Source organism: Erithacus rubecula (genome assembly GCF_903797595.1).
Source record: "Erithacus rubecula genome assembly, chromosome: 1".
Taxonomy (NCBI): domain Eukaryota; kingdom Metazoa; phylum Chordata; class Aves; order Passeriformes; family Muscicapidae; genus Erithacus; species Erithacus rubecula.
In genome coordinates, this window is record NC_136658.1 from 20866514 (window position 1) to 20892703 (window position 26190).

A 26190-nucleotide genomic window follows, 5' to 3' on the forward strand; every position below is an offset into this window, starting at 1 on the left:
ATGATATCTGATAGTGCAGGACACGTCGCCAGGAGCTGGAGCGGATTGCCTGCAGGAAGAAAGAGCCAGTGTGTTACTGCTCAAAGAGCTTTTCTTTTCCCCTTTTTAAAATTTTTTTTACCCCTCTCTCTCTTTTCTCCTGTACTGTGAATGTGTTACTCTCAGGTCAGGTCCACGGAGTCCCCAAAAGACAGCTATCATCTTTCTCCCTACTTCTGGATGCAGTGACAGCCACTGGAAGATGCCTTCTAGTTGAGAATGAGGGGCCTAAATCTACGGCTCAGCTCTGTTCTGACCTCTCTCTTATATCACCATCTCCAGGGTTGCAGATACAAAATTTTCACAAAAAACATGTTAGATAAACACAAAAAAAAAAAAAAAAAAAAGAGGGGATGGAGAGGTCCGGTGGGGGAGAGAAGAAAAAATATTCAGGCAGAAACAAACCAAGACTGCTTATTCTATGGAAAACTTCAAAGGCAAGTCCCATTTCTGCTCTCTTTAGCTTACTTTTCCTCTGATTTTTTTTTTTTCTCTTTTGGAGAGAGCAAGAGAGGAAAGTCATAGAAAATATCCAGACCATGAAAACCATCAGGAGTCGGGAAAACTCTCTGGAGGGATGAGGAAAGTAAGGATTTTAAGTAAAAGAAAGACATTTGTAATTTGCCAAAAGTTTTTCTATTTGTTCTGGTGGTCCATCCCTCTCAGTCAAGCACTCTACATTAAACTGGAAAGCCCTTTAAGTACTTTTAACTTGGCACCACGATTGCATTTTCCTGTGGAAAGGCAGAAAACCAGGGCTATCTGCAGCAAAGGAACCTGTACTTGGAGTGGGGGACTTCAGCCTGTGATGAATCCCCAACTTCTGCTGGGAGAGCTGTGCCCACCGCAGCTTAGGAGAGGGAAAAGTCCCAGCTAATGAAGCTGTGGGGTGCAAATCCCCAATCTAGATACTGGTATAAAAACAAAACTGTGTTTTAACTGGTGGTTTCACTTGTCATTTCCCTGCACTTCTGCAAGGGACGGGCTGTATCCTGCAGGACGCTTTGCCACTGTAGGGTACTGGGATTTCTAAAGTGGTCCAAAGATGAATTTTTTTATCCCCCTTATCATATGAGAAGATGTAAATGGACTAATTCCTTGTGTACACTTACACAGTGCATAGGTGTTGCTTAAAAAAGAGTTACAACACATATGCAATACCTACGAAGCTGTAACAGACAGCCTCTTCTCAGGAAAGCCTGCAGCATGAAAATAAAAATGAAGGTATTGTAGTAGTAGTGCAGCCAGAAACAGTCATTGTAACTCTGTAATAATTTGATCTAGCTTAGTGTATTGTATGCTGGTGATTTTTAGGGGAGATGTAACATAGTTTTCTCTCTTGTTTTCTGTACCTCTGCTATATGATGGTGTTCTTAGATTGACAATTTGTCAAAGCCAGGAAAATACAAATCAATATAGGAAGGAAGGCAAAATTTGGCTAAAGAAAGCACTTCCTTAAGCTACTGAATTTGCAACACTCTATATTCTCAAACATCATAACCACTGCACAGGAGATGCTGTAGAGAGCTATACACTATTTGCAATAAAATTCAAATCAAGCATCTCCTTTAAACGTGATGTACTATTCTCTCCTATATTACATATGCCTTTTTCATATACAAATAGACAAAGAGTGTATCTATAAGAAACACATTCAGAAGAACAAAAAATCTACAGTGCAAGAAAGTCTATCCTGAAACCCTCAATCTGGGGCTCAATAGAAGAACTATACTCAGAAGATGAAATGGAGCCATTTAAAAGAAGGTCCCACCGAACAGGAGGAACAAGCAAACAAACAAATAAACAAAAAACAAAAAAACAAAAAAACAAACAAAAAAAAAAATCCCTGAGCTCCGACTAATCATTTGAGCTGCCAATGAGAGGTGACTTTTAGACAGATGGTCAGGGAAAAGCTGGGTCCGTGGACACAGACGTTAGTGCCCCATCTGTATTTTAGGATCCTAGCTTCAACAAGCCATTACCAACTTTTTTTTCTAAGTGACAGAAAGTGAAAGATTTCTGTTCCCACTAATTTGCTTCTTTTTTACCGAAACCATCCCACTTCCTTCTTTTTTTTCCCCGGTAAAAATTTGTTAGTCGATTTTTTAAGTAAACAGAAATTGTTTTCAGTATAACTTTTATGCCAAAAAAAAAACCTACAAAAAAAGAAAAAGAAAAAAAAAACGCTCTAGGTAAGTTGGCAAAACAGCAATTGGAATTTAAAGAGAGAGTTAAAAAAAAGGGAGAAAAGAATGACATACCAAACTCACTTCTTCTTGTCCCCCTTCCATTCCTGTTCTTATTAATTCCAAATTATAATTTGGAGGTAAGGGAACTGCATTTCCTTTCAATCTATTTTGTTGCTGCCACACATTCTGTGCTTTGCTTCTCCCTCTTTCTTTTTAGGAGGGGGAAAAAAAATCCCTAATAAAAATAGAAAAACATATCTCAGGCGTTAAGCTCGCTCTCCCCCTTCCTTTGTAAAGAACTCTTTGTTCTCTAGTGAAAATGCTGAAAAAAATCCCCGGGCTCCCTGAAACAAGTGCAAAACACTTAGAGGCTTTTGGGCTGGCGAGGAGCCAGAAACCCTCCCGCTGTCTGGTTAGGAAGAGAGGAAAGAGAGAGAGAGAGGAGAGAGGGGAAAAAATTGGAGCTTCCTTTAATAGACATAGGAAGCAGGTCCTTTTTTTTTTTTTTTTCTTTTTCCCTTTTTTTCCTTTTTTTCAAAACTGGCGGTCAAGCGTTAAGTAACTCCCTGTCTAAATCCACCTGCTGGAAATGAACTTGGGTAACCCCCCCCAGGGGTGCACAAAGAGGAGACACAGTAACACACTCCCGGCTCTTCTCCCAGCCGCCCCCTCCCCGCTGCCCTGCTTCCATTCTCCTGCTCCAGCACACAAATGCCCACAGCTCGCACTCCCCCTGCCACCGCCGACCAACGAACCAAAATAAACGCTCGCTCCATCTACTTAAAGAGCCAAGACTAGGGGGTGGGGGGGCGGGAGGGGGGGGGGGGGGAGAAAGAAGGGAAGGAAAAAAAAACAAACCCTAAACAACCAAAAAAAAAGGGGGGGGAAGCGCTTTTTTCCATCTCGGTTGCGACAGTGATAAGGGGTAGGGAACATCTCATACCTGGTGTGAATGCTAATCAGCCAGGAGTTCTCCTTTTTTCCCAAGACAGGGAACTGTTTCCTTCCAAATTTATTAGAACCTCCTCCACTGCCTCTTTGAAAAACCTTCTTTGTCACCCTCTTCCCAAGTCCTGATACTTCTTTAAAAAAAAAAAAAATGGCTTCGGAGCTCCTTCTATTCTTGATATTGATTCTCTCTCTCTCTCTCTCTCTTTTTCTCCCTCTCTCTTTCTCCCCCCCCCCCACCCCCCCCCACCCCTCCTCCTTTCTCCTGTCTCTGTCTCTTCTGAGTGGTCTATTGATAAGTCCCTAGAGGCACTGGGTCAGCCTGCCCGTAGGAAACCAGACACAATGCACAAATCTCCGAGTGCCATTCTGCCATCAGCAAGCAGACCACGTTTAGGAGAGAGGAAAAAAAAAACACACACACACACACAGTAGAGCAAAAGACAGAGAGAGAGAGAGAGAGAGGGAGAGAGAGAGAGGGAGAGTGTGAGAAAAAGACTGATTGGAACAGGAGGGAGGGAGGGAGGGAGGGAGCGAGAGAGCGAGGGAGAGAGAGCGACACTGCCAGTCAGGTTAATCATCCCTACTTTAATTAGCTGTTCGGCTTAGACATAAAACAATTGAATTTGAATGATCTGTCAGTGGGCTCGGCTGAACCAAAGGGGAAATGCGAATATTACAAAAAAGACTGTTGGTGTATTCAGATAAGCTCGCAGGGAAAATTCTCAAAGGATAACTATTAAAACTTACCACTAAACAAAAAAGTAAGATTCAAATGGCATTATACAGAGGCCATCTCCAAAAAGCTGGGAGATCCCTTCTCTCTCTTTTTTACACATCACTGCAGCTTTTGCCGACATAAACACCTGCATCTTCCCACAGTCTTCAAAGACTACCTGTCCTGTGGGGTGGGGAAGGGAGTGCAGGTTTGCCTGCTACTTTGGCTCACTTAAAGCAAGACCATGCTGCCCTTGAATCGAATTTTCCTGATGGATCACTGGGATGTTATGATTCTGGAACTACACAAGCTCTGGGAGCACATCCTTGTCGTGCATGTCTGCACAAACACAGACAAATTGAGCACTGACAGGGTACAGAAGGAGATGCTGTGAAAAGGCAGTGCTGGGTATTGGAGTAAGATGAGTCTCAGGCACCAAGGAGGTGGAGAAATTATTCCCCCAAATAGGTGGCAAAGTAATCTATTTCTTCTACCCTGGGCTGCAAAATGAAGTACAGTTCAAATGGATGGTTCCTTGTGATACACAGTGCAGTGGCAGCACTGTGTAGCAGGGAAGGCAGAGATTCATGACACCTGTGCAAAGTGTGCTTCTAAAAGGTGTGGGCCAGTCAGCCTCTCCCCCTGTGAAGGAAGGCAGCAGGTAACACTCTGCCCTGAGAGGGAGCTGTCAGCATGTTTAACCCCTGGACATCACACACCTGCCCTGCCAGAACTTTCCCTTGTCAGACACAAGGTACCTGCTTTGGGTTTCAGGATACTGAATGTCCCCTCATCAGGAGCTCAGATGGCCCCTCCTGAGCAAAGAGCACCAAGAGAGGTGTTTGAATTTATTAAGGCAGGTATATTCTCTGTGTTTTAAATACATTTTCTGTATTTCACACAGGGCTGCAGCAAATCCATAATTCCTGATCAGCTCCATGAACATCTGCTGTATATAAACTTTTAAATGGGCATGACTAACCTGCCAGTGCCACTCAAAAGCAAGGGAAGAAAGTAGAGAAGGGACTCACAACGCAGCTGACTGCTGGCCTTTCAGAGGGAGTGCTAGGATTCTCTCCTCACTCTGTATTTTGGGTACAAATGCTTAAGGAAGGAAGAAAAAAAAGACACAAGTTCTATCAATGTCTCTATATTAATTTTATCATATTTTTTACATAGTTCTCCAGGCAAATCTGGGGCCAGCTTTTATGTGTTTTGCTTTTAACAGAGAGCTGATGGGAGATGTCACTATTATTCATTCCTTCTATCAACTTCTGCTATAGGAAAAGGTGGGTCCCTGCCCTTTTCCACCTTTTAAAATGTTACATGCTGTCTGGCTATGTCCCATCTGCCTACCAGCCCCACTGGGGCCTGTTGACTCAGCACAGTTTACGGAAGACCTAAACAGTCAACAGGAGAGGGACGCACTGCAGAAGAAATTGAGACACTGGGCTTAATGAAGTTATTTAGGAGTTCTCTCCTCAGCCTCCCCAAAACATGAATTTTTCACATTTGGAATATTATGTAAGGTAAGATGTCCTGAAGAACAGAAAAAGAGATTTCGGAGAAATACAGTACCATCAAAAGCCTCAACACCCTTTCAGATGAGATTTTGTAGAGTGCAGTGACACAGACTGTGGCTGCCTCTTCCCTGGGTTAGTACCAAAGTAATAATCCAACAGAGTGCAAAACAGCTGGGGGCTACATTAAAAAAAAAAAAAATGCAGAGGACCTGACCACCCTATGCAGAGACTCAGTGAAGAAACAGTGTGCAGTCATGAAATTACAAACTATGGTAATGGCACATGGGGCCCTCCCTAAGGTTGCACAGACAACATTAGCTGTGGCATTTCCTAACTTTTAAGTGTTTGACTTAGTAACATTACCATTGCAGTAATTGATTTTCAGTACAATTTCTCAGGGTTTTCTTTAAAAGCCAACTCAGAAGCTGTTGCAGGTTGCTGCTGAGGCTGGGGCGGGCTGGCACCTGTGGAGCTGTAATACAGGACTCCACCACTCCAGCCAGCAGCGCCAGCAGCAGCTCGGCCAAAAGGCACTGAGAGGGGATGGGTCACTGCGGGGACACCATTCAGTGATGTGACAGTGTCTTCCTGACAAAGACATTGCTGACAGACAGGAGCTCTGAGCTGACCTTCAAGGAGGAGAGCAAAGCACACTGCCACGGGAGGAGACTCTTTGGACCCTGGCTCCCCAAACCCGCACATCTTCTGTTGGTGTTGGATTTGCTTCCATTTAGTTGACTCCTTGGATTGCTGCTCCTCTTGTCTTGGAGCTTACTTTCTCTCATGTTATTTCTCCCTCCATCCACTACTCCTTGTCAGAGTCTGTTCCTCATCCCATTGCCCTAAAAGAGGGATCTCCTCAAATACCTCCTCTCCTCTGCTCTATTCCAGGCGTGAATATACCCTGAGCACAGAGGAAAGCAAACTGCTTAGCAGGGTAAATTAGGCCACGTGGTGTTTCAGGCTGCCTTAACTAGACCACTCCTTGCAAGACTGTTTAAAACTAACTCGGGTATCATAATTTGCAATCCACAGTGTAGACATATCAAAATGTCCTTGTTCTCATTTCCACTGCTTGCTGCCATAGCAACCCCTGGTCAAAAGGAAATTTCCATTGATATCAGAAGGAGCAGCATTTCACCCAGGTGAGTTTTTACTATGTGGCACATATTTTACTAGCATGTGTTCCTGATATGGACATCCTCAAATCTCCTATAGTGCCTGATGTAGAAAACACAACTGTTAAGTCCTGCTCTCAGCTGGTCCCCTTCTACTGGAAGCTTCAGAAGTCAAGGACCTCCTGCTTTCTACCTGAGTATCATCCAAGAGCTGACTTGTAGTCTAAATAAATGCAAAAGGCCAGGAGGAGCTGCAGAAAATGTACATCACCTTCCCCTCCTGAAATTGTTATCACAGGTTTTAATTCAGATACATGATGATGATCTCTAGCTTTGCATGGTACCCTCTTGCTTGCCCTGCCTTCATATAAATTATTGCATGTATAAGGGCGATTTAGCTAAATAAGTGATAATTGAGATCTCAGTCTGTCTGATCAGTTGAATAAAGATTGCTGTTTGCTATGGAAAAGACAATCAATGCTGCAAGAAGTTTTCAGACTCATGTGTAGGACACCTTCTCCATATGTTGCTACAGAATTGTAAGAGGTCTTTATGAGAACTGTACCTGGATTTGCCACCAGCAAAAGGCAGGATTTATGAAAGGAAAAGCCACCAGAACCTCACTTTCTGACTTCTACAGGCATCACTTAATGCCAGCCAAAAGCAGGACAAGGAAATGGTAGAGTACTTACTCCTCTAATGTATATAAAGTATTCTGCAATACCACTTGTAGCACTCAGTACAGCTGAGTACAAGACCTGACATTAATAGAAAATCAACAGATCTGGGTGGCACAGAGAGGAACCTGGTTCCTTTGCAAAGAAGAAGCTCTGTCTATCTGAAAAAAATGGAATTTAACAACATAATCTCAGGATGAGTTGTATAAATATATTCCTCTAGATTTATTGGCTTATCTTCATAAACAGCTGTGAATCTGTGCTTTTTGTTCAGAGATGTAAACCAGCACAGCATGTTGGAGAGGGTGAATGCACGGTTATTATTCAGTACCTAAGAAATTAGAGAGAGAGACTGGGAAGTCCACTTGTTACAGAAATCAACTCTTTGCTTATCTTTTGGGAAAGCATCCTTCCCAACTTGCATGACTGTGCTCAGTAGGAACCTTTGCAGGCTAAATGGAGAAAGGTGCCATGCCTTGCATCTAGGCAATTTCTGTCATATATGCCATTTGATTTTCTGGGGCAAACAAACTAGCTTGTTCCTTACTGCACTGATTACCAGAATCAGCCTTCCCCACCCCTCACTTCCCTCTCACCCTCCTCCTTCCCCAACTATATCAATGTTCAGGATTGGTTCCTAAAGCACCTTACACCTACAATGAGCAGTTCCCAGTTCCCAAGAAAATTCCTTTCAGAGATTTGTTGAAAATAGAGAAATGTAAAGGGAAACATCAGAAGATCTCCGTATTTTACCTCTCTTAGACAATCCAAATATAATGGCCTATTGTGTAGAAGAGCCTCTCTTTAGAAAAAAAAAAAAAAAAGAGAGAGAAAATACTGCAAACTGGTCTATGCGAGTCATGTTTGTTCTTCGGCTTTAGTGCACTACCACCATAGTAAGATGTGCTGAAAAGTGAGCCACATCCTTCTGGGGAGCAGTGCAATCCCCTTGCCTTCACTGGAAAAGCAACAGTGCAACCTAGGGGAACTCCAAAAAACATCTGGTTGAGAAGACACAAGAAGAGCAAGTCTCCTGCTTTTCTCCTCCTCAGCTGCATTGGGTCAAAATGTAACATTTTGAAAGTGTGACTTTACAAAAAAATAAGGAAATCTGATCACTGGTTAAAAAGCAGATCAATGAGGACATGATTTTTGCAGGTAACATGTTTTCTGTACATTTATAAGGAAGTTTATCATGAAGGCTTCCAAAGATTTTTAAACACTTGAAAACATTAACTCTCTACCCTATCATGATCCATACTATTGTTACCAATTGTATCTCTACTCCAAAATCCAAACTATTTAAACAGCATCATGTGTTATATTCAGCCTATTCTGCTCTGTTCTATTATATTTTATTCTATGATTTTTTGAAAGAAGTGTAAGTATCTCAGGACGTCAGAAGGTTTAATTTTCTCTCATACCTTCATGAGTAGACAATTACAATTCTGATTTGAAGAACTTTAAAGCAGATATCTGTCCCATTTCTGTTCTAAATGCTGACAGGAAACATGCTGTATATCCCTCTTGCTAACTTTGGTGCTGTCACAGTCACAAATCTTATTTCCTGCATTTGGAGGTGACAGGTATTGTGCCTCTGCTTCCAGCCTTTCTTACCTAAAGATGCCTTGTTTCAGGAGGCTTTTCCATAGCCTCAACTGCAAAGAAAAATTGTAATTATTCTCATATTCCTCATTCTAGACAAAACCTTTGTAAGAACAACAACATTGCTTGCAGTCTGGGGAGCTGTACAGTCACAGCATGCCAAAAACATGAGATTGCCACCAAAATAACCCCACTGAGGCCTTTTGTTTTCTCTGTCCAACTATTAGTTTTGTCTCAGGGACAGCTGCAAAAGGGTCCCTATCTGCATATACCACTTCATCTCTTAGACTTGGATATAAATAAGAGTGGGAAGCCAAAAACCCAGAGGAGGGTGGAGAGTTCTGATGCTTTTCTGTAGCAAATATAATTGTCCATCACATTCTTCAGCTGAGTGAAGCCATGAGGGAAGAAGACACAGACAGGATTGATTTCCAACTCCACTCTCTCTACAGACAGAGCTGCAACTTGCTCAGTGACACGACCGGCTCAGGAAATGAAGAGTAGCACATCACTCATTTTTCCTGCCTGTTTGCTCCTAATTATCTTGCAATACATCTCACTGGTAGTTTTATCATACAGAAAGACAGAAGGTCCTTCTGGTTACAGCACATAATGACTACTTTTTTAATGGCTTCGTGTTCATTGCTGGGAAAAACTCAGTCTCTTTCTCCCTCCCTCAAGCTCATTGCCTCTCCTTCTGGGGTTAATGTCTTGTTTTTGAGGTTTTTTGGGGGAGTTCGTATGGCAGTTTTCTGATAATGTATCCTGGTTAAAGGAAAAAAGGGCCAGCAGAGGTGGCTTTCCATTTCTTTTGATGAGACTGTGGCCATACTGAAAGAAGTCTCAACAATCTCAATAATGTAATTTTGGCTAATACAACACCTCTTACAGGCTTGAGCTATGCAACTCCTCTGTAACCCTCAGTACAAATCAACACAACCACTTTTATAATTGTCTTCCAATATTTCTCCCCGACCTCAGAGAAACAGAGAATTGCTAGAGGGCAATGAACTCTCATTTTGCCATTGACATTTCTGCAATCCATCTCCCTCTGTTGGGAGACCCTTTCACAGATTCCAAACCTCACCAGCATAAGGAAGAATTAGTATAATTAAGAATCAGACACAGGGTCTCTAAAATGGGAATCGTAACAATGACTAACGTCCACAAGAGTGTTTTCAGAATTAATTCATGTAAGAAAAGCACTTACAAGATAAAAACCTAGGAGCTGCCACATCAGATTAGACCACTGCTCCATCTGGTAGAACATCCCATGTGCAACAAACATCAGCAATTAATGCAGGGTAGCAGAACTGGGGTCCCCCTCCTTTGCAGGAACAGGGTTCAGTCTAAGAATAGTCAATGCTAGTCTTTGGTACCAGCATTAGTTTATTACTTAGATGAGATATTTAAGCCCCTCACTAAACAAAGTGGTCTTGCAATGAAAGGAAGGAGCCAAGTACAGCAAAAGTTGGGTACAGTGGCTGCACACCTGCACATCAATTCCTGTGCAGGACAGTTTCTGATCAAGAGTTTCTGCTTATCAGTGAGGGAATCTAAAATTATTCTAAAAATCTCAAGTTTAAGAAAGAGTTATAGAAAAAATGGACAGTACTTCTAAAATGGATATAGAGAAAGACATGCATACATACATAGATTAACAAACCGATTAAAAAAATAACCTCAACTGGCTCTATTTTGAGCAGGGTTGGACCCAGATGACTTAAGGAATTTCTTTATGATTTTTATTATTCCAGGATTCTGTGAATCCACAATTTTCCATGGCAGAACTCTGTCATTGACCATGAAACAAATTGTGGTAAACATAATTTTCAAGGAAAAAATTATCAGGGAAGTTTCTTGGGTTGAGGACAGAAACTCTAGTTCAAAATGCAGAGGCTCCCATGTTCCCTCACCCTCTGGAGGAGTCCTGGTCCTTTCTTTCTAAAGAAACTAGAAAGCTAGTTTGTTTATGAAAAAGTTTCATAAAGTTTCATTTTCATACTCCAAAATCGCACATATTTTCACTGTGGAACATTGCTGTTTTCTGGCCAGCTCATATGACTCTGCATTCTGCAAGTACCTCCAGACCTTACATCACTGCCAACATCTGTTGGGTCAAGGGCAATGGCAATCTTTGTGTGATATTTCACTTAGATGGTTTGACAACTTTATTTTAATTCTTAGAGATTTTTCACTTTATGAAACAGCCTTATCAGAAAAGTAAAGGGATGGGCTCAGATGAGTTTGTCTTAAGAGATTTTAAAATTTAGTTTTACTTTTATATTAATCATGCAGTGTTTAAGAGAAAATCTGTACAATGCAAAACCCTCCTGAAAGACAGAGCCACAATATGTTTCTGTGCAGGATTTGACTCTATTCTATTCCATGCTATGCTATGCTATGCTATGCTATGCTATGCTATGCTATGCTATGCTATGCTATGCTATATTCTACTTCTGGACATTGTAATGAAAAACCCAACAAATTAGAAGATAATCTGGAAAAAAAAAAAAAAAAAAAAAAAAAGAAAAAAAAAGAAAAAATCCCTCATAACTGACCAACCCATAAATAAGTCTTACATTGCTGGGACTGGATAAAGTATCATCAGTGCCAGATTATTACATAAGAATATGTTAGTAATGTAGCAGCAGTCTAGTCTTTTAAGATGTGAAAGAGTGTTATCTAACCTCTCTGCATAGTTCAGGAAGAGGAGCCATATGTCCAAATAATCATTTTCTTGCTGGTGTTTAACATGTCAGTTTTTTCAAGGGGCCTATTTCAAGTTAAAAAAAAAAAAAAAAGGCGTGAAATGCATTTTGATTTTTTTTTTTTTTTGTTCCTTTGGCAAAAGCAGCTCATTTTCAAGCTTGCAAGGAAACAAGAAAAACAAAATCAAATGTCAAGTAGATTTGCTCTTTGTTGTAATTAATACGCAAGCATTTGCTCGTAGATGGTCCCGAGCCTGAAAACAAGTGTTGCCAGTTGTGGTGCTATTAAAAGTAGCTCTCAGGCCTTTAAAGGGCCAAATGTCCAAGAAGTGAAAATCTCAATTGCAGCCAGGGGCTCTAGGCCAGTGCCCATCAGCTGAGGGTCTGACCACAATGAAGGACAGCATGAAGCCTGATGGCTGAGCACTGAGGATGCACCATGTGCTGCAGCACTGGACCCAGTGTGCAATGAGACAACAAAGAAAGGTAGGGCAGACTTCTTCAGAGCAGAAGGAAGGGAATGACTACCTGAAAATAAGGACATTCCAAAGCCCCACACCGCACACTAGATGCATGCTCGGTTTCTGGTCGAGGAAGCTACGTGAGATTTCTCTTTGAGTCAGAGCAGTGTAGTGGATAAAAAGGCCCTGTCTAGCCAGGGGGATTTCCTGAGGCCATCACAGACCAGCTCCACACGCTGTTAAGAGGCTCATTTTCATGAGAGTTCTTGTTGCATTTGTATCACTGGCTCCAGGCCCCTAGAGCTTCAAGTGCCACATCACAGTGCTACAAGCCCAGTGCTGAACGCTTGGCACAGGACCAGGCATCTTCCCTTTCCTCTTTCTGCTCCCTCAAGTCAGCAGGTGGGGCTCCAGGGCTTCATCTTCTTTTTACTTGTGTGTGGAATTTTTTCTTGAAGGAGAAAAACATGAAGACAAAATTTCCCATTGAATATTTGCTATTCTCCTTTCCCCCACGTTGTTTTGTGGAGACATTTGGAGATAGAGAGAAAAAACCACATTTTTTTCTTCCTCATCAAAGGGACTTGCTACTTTTCCTGAAACGGGATGCTGGAAACACTTCATCACTGAGGGCTACTGGCCCGAGATCTGCTCATCTTCACATCAGGATGAATCAGTAGCAGCTCCAGTGAGGTCACCAGGAGTGCTCTGGCAGGCAGCTTCTTGCAGGATGTGGGGTCAGCCCTGCCGAGCCAAACTCTTCCACAGCCAGGGCCCACGCCCTGTGCCAGGTCACAGAATGGGTGTAAATGGATGCAGGGCAAAGAAAATATAAACCTCTACCAACTTTCCCTCTGAAACAATCATAAAAGTGCTGGAATTCAAACGCTAAAGGGAGGAATTAGGGGACAAAGCCAGCCCCAGCAAAAAACCCTACCAAGAAAAGTGCGTGATACTGGCCAGGATAAGAGAGAACCAGGACAACATATATTATTTTGTTACTCACTTTCCTACACGCTGGTGTCCAATGTGTAATTCTCTCTCATGATTTAGGTCACTGCTGGATTTAGCCCTATGGGTTTGAACAATTAATTATTTTCAGCGATAGAACTACTCCATTTTCAAAACTGGTTTGAACAGTAGATTAGTTCTAGATTAAATAATTTAACTACAGATCAGTAGTAGGTGTTTGTTCTACATTAAGCTGGCATATTATTGAGCAGATATTACTTTTTAACATTTCAATATTCTGAATAATTTATACTACTACATCATAAACTGGCTGAATAACCATCACCTTGGAACACTACAGCCAACACTACCAAATTTAATCTCTTCTCCAAAAAAGACTTGTTCAATCTTTTAAATGGTCAGCTACATGGAGGAAGGAAGGAATGTAACCACAAAGACTCAGAAAAGAAAGCTGCTTAACTCTGTGAGCATAAGCTGTCAGGTTGCTTGACCTTAAACAAATGCTATGCCTCAGTTTCTCCAGTTCTACATAACAGTGGTACCTAATTAATTGATTGCTATGAACACCAAGCAGTTACTTATAAGATGCCTTTCTACAAACAACTTGAGGCAGATATTTCAAACAACTTCTCAGAAAAACTCTTGAAATGACCCTTAAATTCAAAGAACTATGTGCCTAGATATTCTGTTAAATCCAGATTCATCCCATGCCTCAGTTTCCCCTACAGCTAAATGCTGAAAATATGATCTCCCTACTTCACAGAAATCCAGGGTAAGCTAAGTCATTAACAGTCACTTAGTAACTGCAAATCCCTGGGGAGAAAGTCTTGGTGAATGCCTTAACATTAGATACTATGCATAATTGAGGCAGAAGAGGCCCAGAACTCACACCATTAGAAGTTTCGGGGTTCAACTTATCAGAACCAAAAAGATCTGAAGTCAGTTTTGCAAAGAGCAACAGCATCTGTGAGCCATGAGGATGAGTTATGTTTCACTTTCAGGGAACAGAGAAGGGCTCCAGGCTGCTCCCTCCCATGCCATTTCTCATTCACAGTCAGAAGGGCAGGCTGCTTCTGCTCTGCTAGAAACAGGAGCACCATACAGATACCTCCTGTCCAAAAGGGAATGCAAAAGTGAGAAGAAGAGGTGAATCAAGAAGAGATGAAGGAAGGGCATATTTCCAGTTTTCATCAGAATTTCAGAGGTGGCAAAATTACTTTCCAGAAAAGGAGAATACTGGAGATGGTAAACTAAATGGGCTGCTCAAATGCCATATTTAAGTTAAACCAATCATATTATTAAGAGCTAGGAATGATCAGTTTGGGTTACAGAAGTGTGCAATTGGCCAGCAGCCCTAAATATGGCCCTTATCTTCCTGCAGTGCTTAGGTGGGGACGAACCAAAATGAAGGCACTAGAAGATAAAAGAGAGCAGAGAAACTTGTTCTCCCTCTCCTTATTGTTATGAGGTCTGAAAGGCTGCAGACAGAGGACTCATCCTTGGAGAAGTCACAGTGTACATTATGAATATACACTGGAAGCACAGTTAAAAGTTAGCATGTTTTTTTCCTTCCAGTTGCCATTGATATGAATGAAGCCCATTCTTGCACTGACAAAGGGAAAGAAAAGATAAGTTATTGTCACCCTCCCTTCTCTAAGTTCTCAGATTTGATGACTAACAGGCTATCATATTTCACTAAGAAAAAAAACCCTGGTTCTTACTTAAAAGCCCCAAAAGTATACAGAGAAAGTAATTTTCAAGGTCAGAGAGTTGTTTTGACATTTAAGAAATACTAAAACAGAATTTGGCTTTTAAATTTGTAAACCAGAACTACTTCCTGACTTGAGAGACAATCTGCCAAATTTCTAGCTGATCCCAGCCTCTTCAGACTAAACCAGAATTATCAGATGCATTGTGCTGTCTAGGTGCACACCACTGGTTTTAAAATTAAATTTTGATCAGCCTTAAAAGAACACAGCTTCTGAGACCCTTTATAGCAATAACACATCCCTTCTCACAGTAACTGAAGAGGCTTTCTTTAATAACCACTTTGGTAGAGTTTTTTGCTTACTATTGGAGAATTCAATTGCTTAATATACACTAATAAAAAAATAAAGGAAATAGAAACATTTCAGCACACAGAAACCAAAACCCTTTTATTTTACACCAAGCCTTTGATCCTCCCACCAATCCTATTGCAATACAAACCAATTTCATTTAATGTTACATCTGACGAGCCAGACTTCTGTGAGATTGCAAAACTGAACTAAATCCCTGGGTAAACTGTAAATGGACTGAGGGGAAGGTTCACAAATTCACAAATAGCACGTACATGCAGGTGGACCACACAAACATAGGCAGCACAGCCTTGCTGTGCCAGCTCAACAAAACTTTGTGCATACATCTCCAAGGGTCATACTGCTGCTTATGATGTGCAAGAGATTGCACTGCTTCTCCTCACAGCCTCTTTCTCTCACAACCCATCCTGCCTGTCTCCTTGGCTCACGTGTGCAAAGTGGGCCATAAAACAGCAATTTCATTTTAAGTGGAGGGGCTGTTCTTTCTGCTTTGCCTCTCACATCACAACAGCCAAACCAACTTCACTGTTTCAATTAGGCAAGAAAAATGAAACTTTTGTATTTTCTCTCTTTTTTCAATGATAGTCTGAAAACTTACAGCCGAAACTGGCAACACCTCAAGATGCAGTCCTGCAAAGGCAGCTGAGCTAAGAACAAAAACCTGATAGAGTGGAGTGGGAGCAAAGAGGATGCTGTGAAGTTTCTGCTGCTTCCTAAATGCATCCCATATACACCCATGCTATTTAAATTATGCCAGTTCCTGTATGGACTATAATGGGAAATACTTTCTAACACTGATTTGTTTCTCCTACTTCCATCATATTTGAAATGTAATTGTAATAAATCTGTTTGATTTTTTTTTGTTTGCTTGTTTGTTCAGCTTTTTTTTTTTAAATTTTTTTTTAAGTTCTGTTCATGATAGTTAGCAGGAAAGCAGAGAATTTGTCAGCCTGCAATGCTGTTATACCCAATTGACCTGGGCATTACAGGATGTAACTTTTTCTCTACAAAAGGATTTATCTTCAACAGACTACCCAACTCGCTGGCTTCTGCCTTTTGGTAGTTCTTCTCCTCTTTTCTCTTCTCAACATATCATCCTCTAGCCAACAAATATTTAAAATTCATACAATCTAAAAGATGACTCAGAAAGCAAGAACTGATGAGCTCTGACAAAAAGATCCATGAACCTGGCACTTCCTGGTGCTTAGGATATTCACATACAAGAAGGAGAGATACGCAAAATAACGCTGCTCAGCATTTGAAATTTTTTAGTTATGAGACTCTCAAAACATTTAAACACAATAATGGAAAAGTTTTGGAACAGATAATTATTTGTGAAGCTGAGGAAGTGATACTGCTGGCAAATGAGAAGAGTGTCATTTCCTTCTAATGCCCAGTTAAAGGCTGGCTTAGGCTGTGATTCTGGTTTTGGCAGGAATACAAGGACAGCTTCTTGTGAGAACCACTGCAACACTAGACAGCTCAAAGTGGAAATGATAAAGGGAAAAAAAAAAGCCTGAGGCCCTTTGTGAGCAAAATGGTCAATATATAGGGCACACAGCCAAAACTTTTGAAAAGCTGAAAAAAGACTGATGACACCTGCTTTTGCTGAGAGAATCTGTGGAGTTAGGTGCTCCTACCTGGCTAAATTCAAGTTTTTCCTCATGTAAATTCATAGTTTAGGTGCAGAGATTAAATCTAACTAATCTAGGGCAACTGCAAATATGTCTGCAAAGACTGCAATATCTCATGATTACCATTTCTCAAGGAGCTCAGATCAACTGTGTTGAGAAAATGAAATTATGTTCCACTGAAAATATCAATACCAAATTCTTAATCTGAGGTTGCTACTGGAAATCTGCATAATGCACAAGGCAGCACTGAATCTTTGCTCCCAGAATTGGTGATTCTGCCAAGTTAAAAAAGTGAAAGCCATAAAAGCCTGTTTAATTGGGAAAGTAAGACAATGGCACTCTTAACTTGGACAAGGAGTGGGCTTGTTAGGTTAGAAAAGCATCTCTACAAAACCTCTGCCAATATCTGAGCTTTAAGAGAAATGGTATTCTAGTGAGCTGGGTCATGGCTGACATCATGAAGATGAAATTGAGGTGCAGCAACAGGACATCAAGTAATTTCCCCACCATCAGGAGGGAGTTTTACATGTAGGATTAAAGTGAAAAATTAATGTTCTTGGTCCTGTTAGCAAACCACAAGCTTATATTGCTTTTGCTACAAACAATTTCCCCTCACCATACTGTACTTTTCTTCTTGCTAACTGCTCAGTGTGACCATCCAAAAACATTCCTATTTGTGTTATTTTTCACACACACCACCCTGAAAAAAAATTCAGTACGAAAGTACAGCAGTTTCCTCCAATACAGTTCAACATCCAAACTAAGCAACAGTAAAATCATATTTATTCAGTGACTGAGGTTTCAAACAGTGAAGTGATTGTTAGAGAGTTATAGACTGAACCATGCACTGAAAAAGACCCAAGAAGAAGTTTCTGGTGACAGCTCTCTCACCTTGACAGTCCTCGAGAACAGGGGGAAAAGGAAGAGCACACTTGAAATGGGGGTGATACTGGAATGCAGACAAGCTTCACAATCCCAGCAGCCAAAATTTGGCAGACTTTGCCTTTGGGAATGAAGTGTGGGGACAGAAAAATGGAGCCTGGTACCTGAGCTCAGCCCATGTGTGTGAGAGAGGCTGTTCACCTGCAAGCTGGGTGTGCCTGAGCAGGAGTCAGAGGGAGAGAGAAGCCAGCAGCTCCCTGATGCCAAGCCCAGCAATCCAAAGGCATGGGTGCTAAATTTGGTCTTCTCTTCCAGTGAAGACTCTGGCAAACCCTCTACTCTTCTCTTTGTCTTTGTCTTCCTGCTTGAATATGAGGTATTCCAATGGAATATGAACATTACCATTTGATTAGCTCTCAGCTACAAAGCTTAATTCCTTAAAGTCTAGTACAGATCTTTGAAATCCTTGAAAAACTATATAAATATGAATAATTTTATTTTTGCATCAATGACTGTACAGTGGAAATTGATGAATTAAATAATCTCTGTCTGTATTTGTTCATAACTTTGTGACACTGTTTCCTTTCCAGCTGCTATTTCTCATGCCTTGTCTCAATCCAGAAATGTAATTTTTGGTAAAGTTTTGCAAAAATCCATTCAGCTGCTTTTGAGTCATCCAAGTATGTAAAAAACAGTTTCCAGCTGTTAAGTTTTCCATAAGCCCTTTTTTCTCAAACATGCTTGTATAATTATAACACAGCTTTGTTTTAAAACATCAAACTTGACACGTACATAGTCCTGAAAGAGAAATAGCAGCACTGGCATGTTTGAAATCATTTGGTTTTGGAATAACAAGGTTTTTACCATATTAAAATATCTTTATTTTCTTCAATATTCTTCCAGACACCGAGCTACACTTTTCTAACTGTAGACAGCCAATTGTGTAAATGACCAGTGGAAAAAAAAAAAAAAAAGAAGAAAAAGTATAAATAAAGATACTATTCTTGCCATCTGTGACTGAGCTGCAGCAGGAAGACTAGGGGACAGTTTTAATTACTGCCTATTTGCATTTTGGTATAGAATGGCATAAAATCAGACTGGAGGTGATTCCTCACTTACACTCTGCCTAGATAGAAATGCACTGACCTGAGACCAAGCAGTGAAGGATCTGCCATTTCACAGGATCACAGACTGGGTAGGTTGGAAGGAACCACTGTGGATCATCTGGTCCAACTTCGCTGCTTAAGCAGTGTCATCCCAGTCCACATAGCACAGGAGTGTGTCCAGATGGGTTTGGACTATCTCCAGTAAGGGAGACTCCACAATCTCTCTGAGCAACCTGTTCCAGTACTCAGTCACCTCCACAATAAAGAAGTTCAGGTGGAACTTCTGTGCCTCAAGTTCTGCCCATTGTCTCTTGTCCCACTGCTTGGCTCCACTGAGCAGAGCCTGGCTCCATGCCCCTGACACCCTCCCTTTAGACACTGACAGACATTGGTGAGATCCCCTCTCACTCATCTCTTCTGGAGGCTGAACAGGCCCAGCTCCTAAGAGAGATGCTCCAGTCCCTTAATTATCTTTGTCATTCTCTGCTGACCAGCTCCAGGAGCTCCATATCCCTCCTGCACTGAGGAGCCCAGAACTGGACACAGCACTGCAGATGTGCCTCACTAGGGCTGAGTAGAGGATCACCTCCCTCAATCTGCTGGCAATGCTCTTCCCAGTGCACCCCAGGATCCCACTGGCTTTCTTGGCCACAAGGACACACTGCTGTTCTTATATACCTTTATAAGATTCCCTCTCAGCCATCTCTACCCAAGGGTGAACAGGCCCAGTTACTTTAACCTTTCCACGTAAGAGGGATGTTCCAGTCCATTAATCATCTTTCCATTCCACTTCATTTAATCTGGAATATTTCAGATTTTGATGCCTTAGGGAAGCAAGTGTTGGTTTTGAGAATATTAATGATGGCTGAAACAGCAGCTGTAGTCTGAGGGATTATTGGATTACATGGGTTTCACTCTCAGAACTGTTTTTTATACGACGATATAAAAGCATAGGCAGCTTTTGTGCCTTGCATGAACTACTGGCCTCAGCATGAACTTTTCTGTCAGATTGGAGGAATTCTTTCTAAAGATGAAAAAATGAAGTCACTGCATGTGTAGGTTTTTATATGGGTCTCAACTGTGATAAATTGTATAGACATCAAGAGACTCCATAGCTGTTTCTTTATCAAAGTAAATAGGAGTACCTTCTGCTCCTGCCTTTCCTGGGATGTATCCTCCCACCATGCAGGTGTGAGTCCACAGAAACCACCAATGTCAGTGACAGGACAGTGAATCTGAGAACACAGCCTGACTCATCTGGAGGTGAAAGATACAACTCAGGCAAATGTTTGTGTGTGTGCATACACTCTTCCTTACCTTACACTGTTTGTGTTTCTATCAGTACACCTATACAACTATACAGTTGTATGTCCACTACTTGGAGAGGTTTCCTAAATGGGTTTCAAACCACATCAAACACAAAAGTGGTGCTCAACAAACAAATGTCACTGGGATACAGTTACAGGGAAAAAGCTTCAAGCAGTTCCTCTCTCTTGCCCCATCTTCTCTCTGTTCTGTCTGCCTTGGAAAGTCAAGGGATCAGTAAAGAGACTCTACTGTAAGCAAGGGGCAGAGGCAAGGTGGATCTGGGAACCCTCACTCTAAATTTCCTGGGTTTAGGGAGATTAGCATCACAGTTGTTGCATTCATTAGTGTACTTTTTTTGTGCATATGGAACATGGTAAAGGAAAGCATATTGTTCCTAAAGGAAAATATACACTATTGGGCAAATAGGTGTCTGTGCACATTTTGGCAGCTCTAAGTTACATAATTCAGTTTTAATCAATGCTACTGGATTTTGAAACCCACCAGTATAACAATGAAGTAGAAAAAGCCATAGAAAAAGTCCAAACAAACTCCAAGTTATACTGTATGCTCTATTATTCTGAGTTTCAGTGTTGAGACAAAAGAAGAATAAGATTTTGCCATTTGCTAGTTGTTAAAAATCAAGAGATCTGCCAGACACACTCTTTGAGGGCTCTGTCTGTCTGGACCAGGTAGATGCTGAAATACATAAAGAGCTTCACACACAGAGAAAGAAAGATTGTTCATGGACAATGATGCAGCGTTCTTAATTAAGATTTTCATTACTGATACATACATTAAGGTTTTTCTAATGCAAGTGCCCAAGCACTCTAATGTGCAGGTAGATGTCTCTGATTCTATCTCTAGAAACCCTTTTGCACATCACTGCAAACATTCACCAGCCAAGGCTCAAAATCAGCCCACCTGCCCTTTGCTATAACGACAGTGAAAAATAAAAAATGATGTACTTGTCTGCCAGATGAGAACTTAGCTTTTTGCAACCATGAGAATGAACAGGCTTTTGCAAGGCTGTACTACAGCATATTGAAACTGATTCTGATCTCACATCTGTTTGATGTTGATGTAACATCAGGAGCTTCAATAGCATGAGCGAAGCAAATGTTGAAGAAAAAAAAAAATGGAAAAGACATGTAGGTAAATGGAAAATGGGATGAAACAAAACATGAGTTTGCCAAAGGTGGTTTGTAGTCGACTGACCTGATAACTTTCTTTGATAAGGTAACTGATTATCCAGACAAAGGAAACGCGGTAAATTTAATTTATCAGTAGAGCATTTGATACAGTATCACAAGGGAAATTATGAGTTCAGATAAAGATTTGCAAAAGGACTTTAAGGTGAGCAACTGCTTACCTGAAAGGGAGATTGAGCATTGGTGAAAGAAAGAATTATTGGGCAAGGTGAAGGCTTTATTTCCACAATTGTTTAGTTAAATAAAACAGCTTTTTCTATCTAATAAGGTTTGAGTGGAGCAGGTAACATTTCTTTACAAGGCCCCTCAAAGGGAGAGGGCATATATGAGGAAAAAGTGGGGGTGTACTTAACAGCTATAAAAAGATCCATCAACACCAACAAATTGCTCATAAACAACATCTAGTTCTCATTCACCTGTAATGTTCAAGTGTTACTTCTCTGTCTCAGTTCTTTGGGATGTCTGGAGATGCTACAACTCCCTCAGCAGTTTACTTGTACAGTTTAATTAAATATCTAGCTCAGTTTTGCAGTTTTAAAATATTTTTATTCCTAGAACAGGATGCCCATTCATCTACAAAATCTTGCTGAATGCCTTTGAATGCTGGACCTTGCCTCCCAAAAAAATGCTGCTGAAGTAAGACATGGAGGAGAAATACTTGGTGATCAGAAGCACTTACAAAAGCATTGCTTCCCTCTGAACACACTATGTGCTTTTCTAGATCCAGTCAGGCTATGACACTGTAAATTCCTGCAATAGGAAAAACTGGGCTGCCCACTAGCAGAGTGGCAAGGCTGCACTGGAACAAGCCAGAAGGGAAGGTGAAGACATTGCCACAGAAGTCACAGTATCAACGTGCGATTAAATTGCAGGCTCTAAAATAAAACATCTGCCAAACTATTTTCAGCAAGTTAAGGAAAAACAGGATTTTTGACAATCTTCCCTGAGGCATGTCTCAGTCTGCAGGTATTTGAATGACTAAAGTTGCTACCTCTCCATTAAAGTTCACTGGAAGAGAAGCTGCATTTTTGTTTTAGCCTTCTGTGGCAGAATTTAAGTATTTAATGTCATGACTGGACTATGTTACGCACGCACATACATTCACACAAGAAATTTGCCCTAAACCTCAAAATGTAGAAGATTTTTTAAATGCAAAAATTGAAAAACAGTGTCTGAAAACTTTCATTCTTCAGAGCTGATCAGACATTGTAGTTCTCCATTACAACCTTCAGTGTACATTGCAGAGCATCCAGAATCTTACACATTATTTTTTGTCTTTTATGCAGAAGTGGATTTACTGCAAAAATTGAAAAGCAATTAATCTCTTTACAGACATCCAGGATAAGTGAACATGGACAAATATGAAATTTACATACACACCCAGATCCAAATGTTGCAACTGATCCTTACTTTGGCGATTGGGTGAAGAAAGAATATTTCTAAATTGCATGCTATTTGAAGTTGGGATTTCAATTTTGTCCTTGAAAATTCAAGCTGTTTAGAGTATGCTTAAGAAGCTAAAACATTAGAAAACATAATTCAGAAAACTGATACAGCTATTCTATTAAACGAAAAACTCAGTATAATAGAATGGGAGAGAGCAAGATCTGTCCAGATCCAAAAGCATTTGTTTTTAGTGGCGTGCAAAAAATCTAATATTTTGGGCATGCAAACACATGAAATGAAAATATTAGCTGGGGGGCTAAATTTGTGAACCATATGCAGAATGGTATTATCCAAAATGATGGAAAGCTTCAGCAGTGAACAAGAACTTCAGAGGAAATAATCATTATTTCTGAACTCACTGTGATCTTTTATGTCTAAGAGTTCCCATTCCCACCAAGAGACAAAACAGCCTTCACAAAGCATGGCCTGAAGACTGTTCACATGTGTTGTGACATGTGCACCTGTGTAATGGCACACAAAAGAGCCACCTGGCAGATGATTTGCTTCTGTTTTAAGTGGGAGTGTCAGAGAAGAAAAGGAGATGGAGGAAATCCTCTTACAAGCTCATTTTCCATTGTGGTCTCTCACAAACAGGACATTCAGCATGAACATGGACATGCGGGCAGTTATTTGGACCTCCCTGAGTTTTCATATCTTGGTGCCAGCTTCAACAGACGAATCTATGATGTCTTGATCAGAAGGTGACTTTTGAGAATATTGAGTTTTATAACAACAACTCTTCCAGCACAACGTGGTCTTGGTACTGTATATGGTGTATACATTTGATGGAAGCAGATACACAACATATTAAGAAGGGTTCATCAAAGAGGATTTCTACACTAGGAGAAGGACTCACAATAAAGCTTGAAAAAGAAAAAGACATTTGGTGATACAGCTGTAGAATAGCAATGTGCTTGACAAAGTTGGAAAGATAATTTACTATAACTACAAAGGGAATATTCTGAAAAACTCTGCTACACTCTGTAGTTGTTACCAATTTGCACAGTGATTTCGACCTAACAAACTGGTCTGTCTTAATATTTTGATGGTTGGCATTCAAACTGCTGTAGGAAATGCTGCTACTGCTTTGGAAAGGTGGTCTTTTCCATCCAAATATATTAAATTATGCCAGTGTGGGGTAAAAGTGCATTGAACAACTTCATTTTCTCTCTGTCTCCTTTTTTTCTAGTTAAACCTAAAATATTATGTTCCTACAACTGTCTAGTTAAAGTCCTTTTTTCTTTCTGTTGTACTCTAATTTTTTTTTTAAAAGGTAATACTCAATCCATTATATTACAGTAAGTAAATGAAAATAACTCAGAACAAGGACATTGCTAGTATGCATAATGACAGAAAGGTGTGACATTTTCAGCTGTCATGCTGGCCAATCTTGAGTTCAATCTCATCCAGCACCAGTGTAGGTATTGTAGGTATTGCAATTAAAAGGCAGGTTGCACACATGCCTCTATTGTAATCCACACATCAACCTCACAGCAATGGGCAGCCTTTATTACTTGCTAAACAATTTGAATGTCAACACTTTTAATGCTTGAATGAAAAAATTTGGACTAAATTTTGCCCCTTTTTCTAAATCTGGCTATGTCTTCAGTTTTCTGGATATTTGGTCTATTTTTATGACAGATGTTTTATAACAAATCTGTGAACTTTGACAGATTTGTTTTAAATAATGAGGATTTTTTTTCCATGCATATCTATTGCTTATGTTTACTCGATGGCTACATCTTCAGATAAAGAATTAAATTTAATTAATTAATAATTTAAAAAATAAATTAAAAAATTAATAAATAATAAATTAAATTAAAATTGTGGCACTGCTCAAGAACACTCATCCCAAGATGTACTCTCAGTTACATGGTTTATATATATATTTCTATATCTATATCTCTATCTATATCTATATTTCTACAAATATATCAGAGTAGAATTTCAGTTCTGCTGCCATTTTGAGGCTGTTTCACCATTTCTCTCATTTGCCTCTGCCCATGCTGTTTTCTTTTTTGGAACATTCCCTTCCTTCAGGAGACAAATAATTGCTGGGGAAAAAATATTCATTTCCTGTCTCAGATTGTTGTTTAGTTGACCATTCCCTTCCTAAACCTCCTTATTTTCAGAAGCAGACCAGCCAATGCTTCTGAATAATTTGCATGCCTATTTAATACATTGATTATGATAATTCTTGAAAGATGCTAACTCTTGAAAGCTGTTGTAAACATAAGGCTTATTACATGTAGACTTTTTTGGCATTTTGCTAATGTTCATTTCTGATTAATGAATAAGCTTGACCTGGAGGTTATTATCCTCTTCTCAAGTAAGGGAGAGCTTCTTAAGAAACCTGAGAAAAGATGCCTCCTCCTTGTTCCTGATGTAGCAATCACTGTTGTTGTTCCTCATCTGCAAAACAACACTAAGCACAGAACCAGATAAAGGGATTCAGGGGGGGCTAATTAGTTGCTATTTCATAATAATGGTTCAGAGTGGTAACAGATGACAGTTTGGTGGTGAACAAGTACCAAAGCAGGAACATATACATAGATATCAAAGACTATTTGAGCATCATCATGTCTGATAAAGTCAATAAGGATTCTCAGAAACTGGCTACTGGCAGGCTGGAATACTGCTGGGTGTCTTTTGACATACAAATCACTGACCATATGATGGATGGCTCTCATAACTATGAAGAGATCAGTAAGATGCCTCTCAGCTTCCCTTAGGTCATCATTACTTGACCAAATACGTCTTCATGAAGCTGCAGAATAAATGGTACTTTTCTGCACTTTTTTTCTTTTTCTTTTTTTCTTTTACCTTTTTTAAACTAGGATGTCAAGTAACAAGAATTAAAGTCAGTGCTAAGTCTGATAGGAATGATGCTGGAGCTCAGTACAACCTGGTTACATCAGAAATCTATTTAAACAAGATGGACAGATATCCATGGAATTAGGTTAACATGTCCTGCAACTTCCTTGTATCTGGATAACTTCAGTGAGCTTCTGATTTGCACTTACCAACGCTGATTGCAGATAATTTTTCATTATTGTATGGGTTCCACCTGAGCAGGTAGTGCTCTGGAAGTTAAACAAGTGTAAGAAGTGTCCTGCTGTAGCTATTTATCCTAGTGTAGCTATCTCTCTTACTGTAAAGCACCTTAGCAATGTCAATACTGCTACAGGCTGGTTGGAAGATTTCTTCCATGAAGTCTTTCAATGATTTTGAGAAAGAATCCCTGTGTCTCTCAAAGTCCTGAGGACATTCAAGGGCAGCAGAGATTAACTGTGTTCTTCTTCAGTGGGAATATAGTTTGGGGGAGAGATCTATGAAATCCTTCTACCTCCAAAACCCTGATGCCATATAATTAAGCAGATGTTTGTATAACATCTGGGAGAAGGATGACAACTGAATCATCAGCAAGTTGAGGGAAGGGATATGAAAAGAGAGCCCAGTGCTGGACATTGAGACAGAGGGCAGAACAAACCAGTTATCTAGATCAGAAACATGCTTGTCAGGCACATTAACAGCTTCTAATGTAAAAATGTCCCATTTACACTTTTT

The 26190-nt window shown here is 40.4% G+C and overlaps 1 protein-coding gene across 40 annotated transcripts in view; it reads right to left on the reverse strand.

The window, feature by feature from the left end:
- Positions 1 to 26190, reverse strand: part of ZBTB20 (zinc finger and BTB domain containing 20) — a 472123-nt gene that overhangs the window by 87833 nt on the left and 358100 nt on the right. The window contains exon 1 of one of the 40 annotated variants that reach the window (XM_079321877.1): positions 2301 to 2513. The exons of the other annotated variants lie outside the window; for them this stretch is intronic. The gene's annotated coding sequence lies outside the window, so the exon portion shown is untranslated. Of the gene's footprint in view, positions 1 to 2300; positions 2514 to 26190 lie in introns of those variants that run through there. 40 annotated transcript variants of the gene reach the window in all.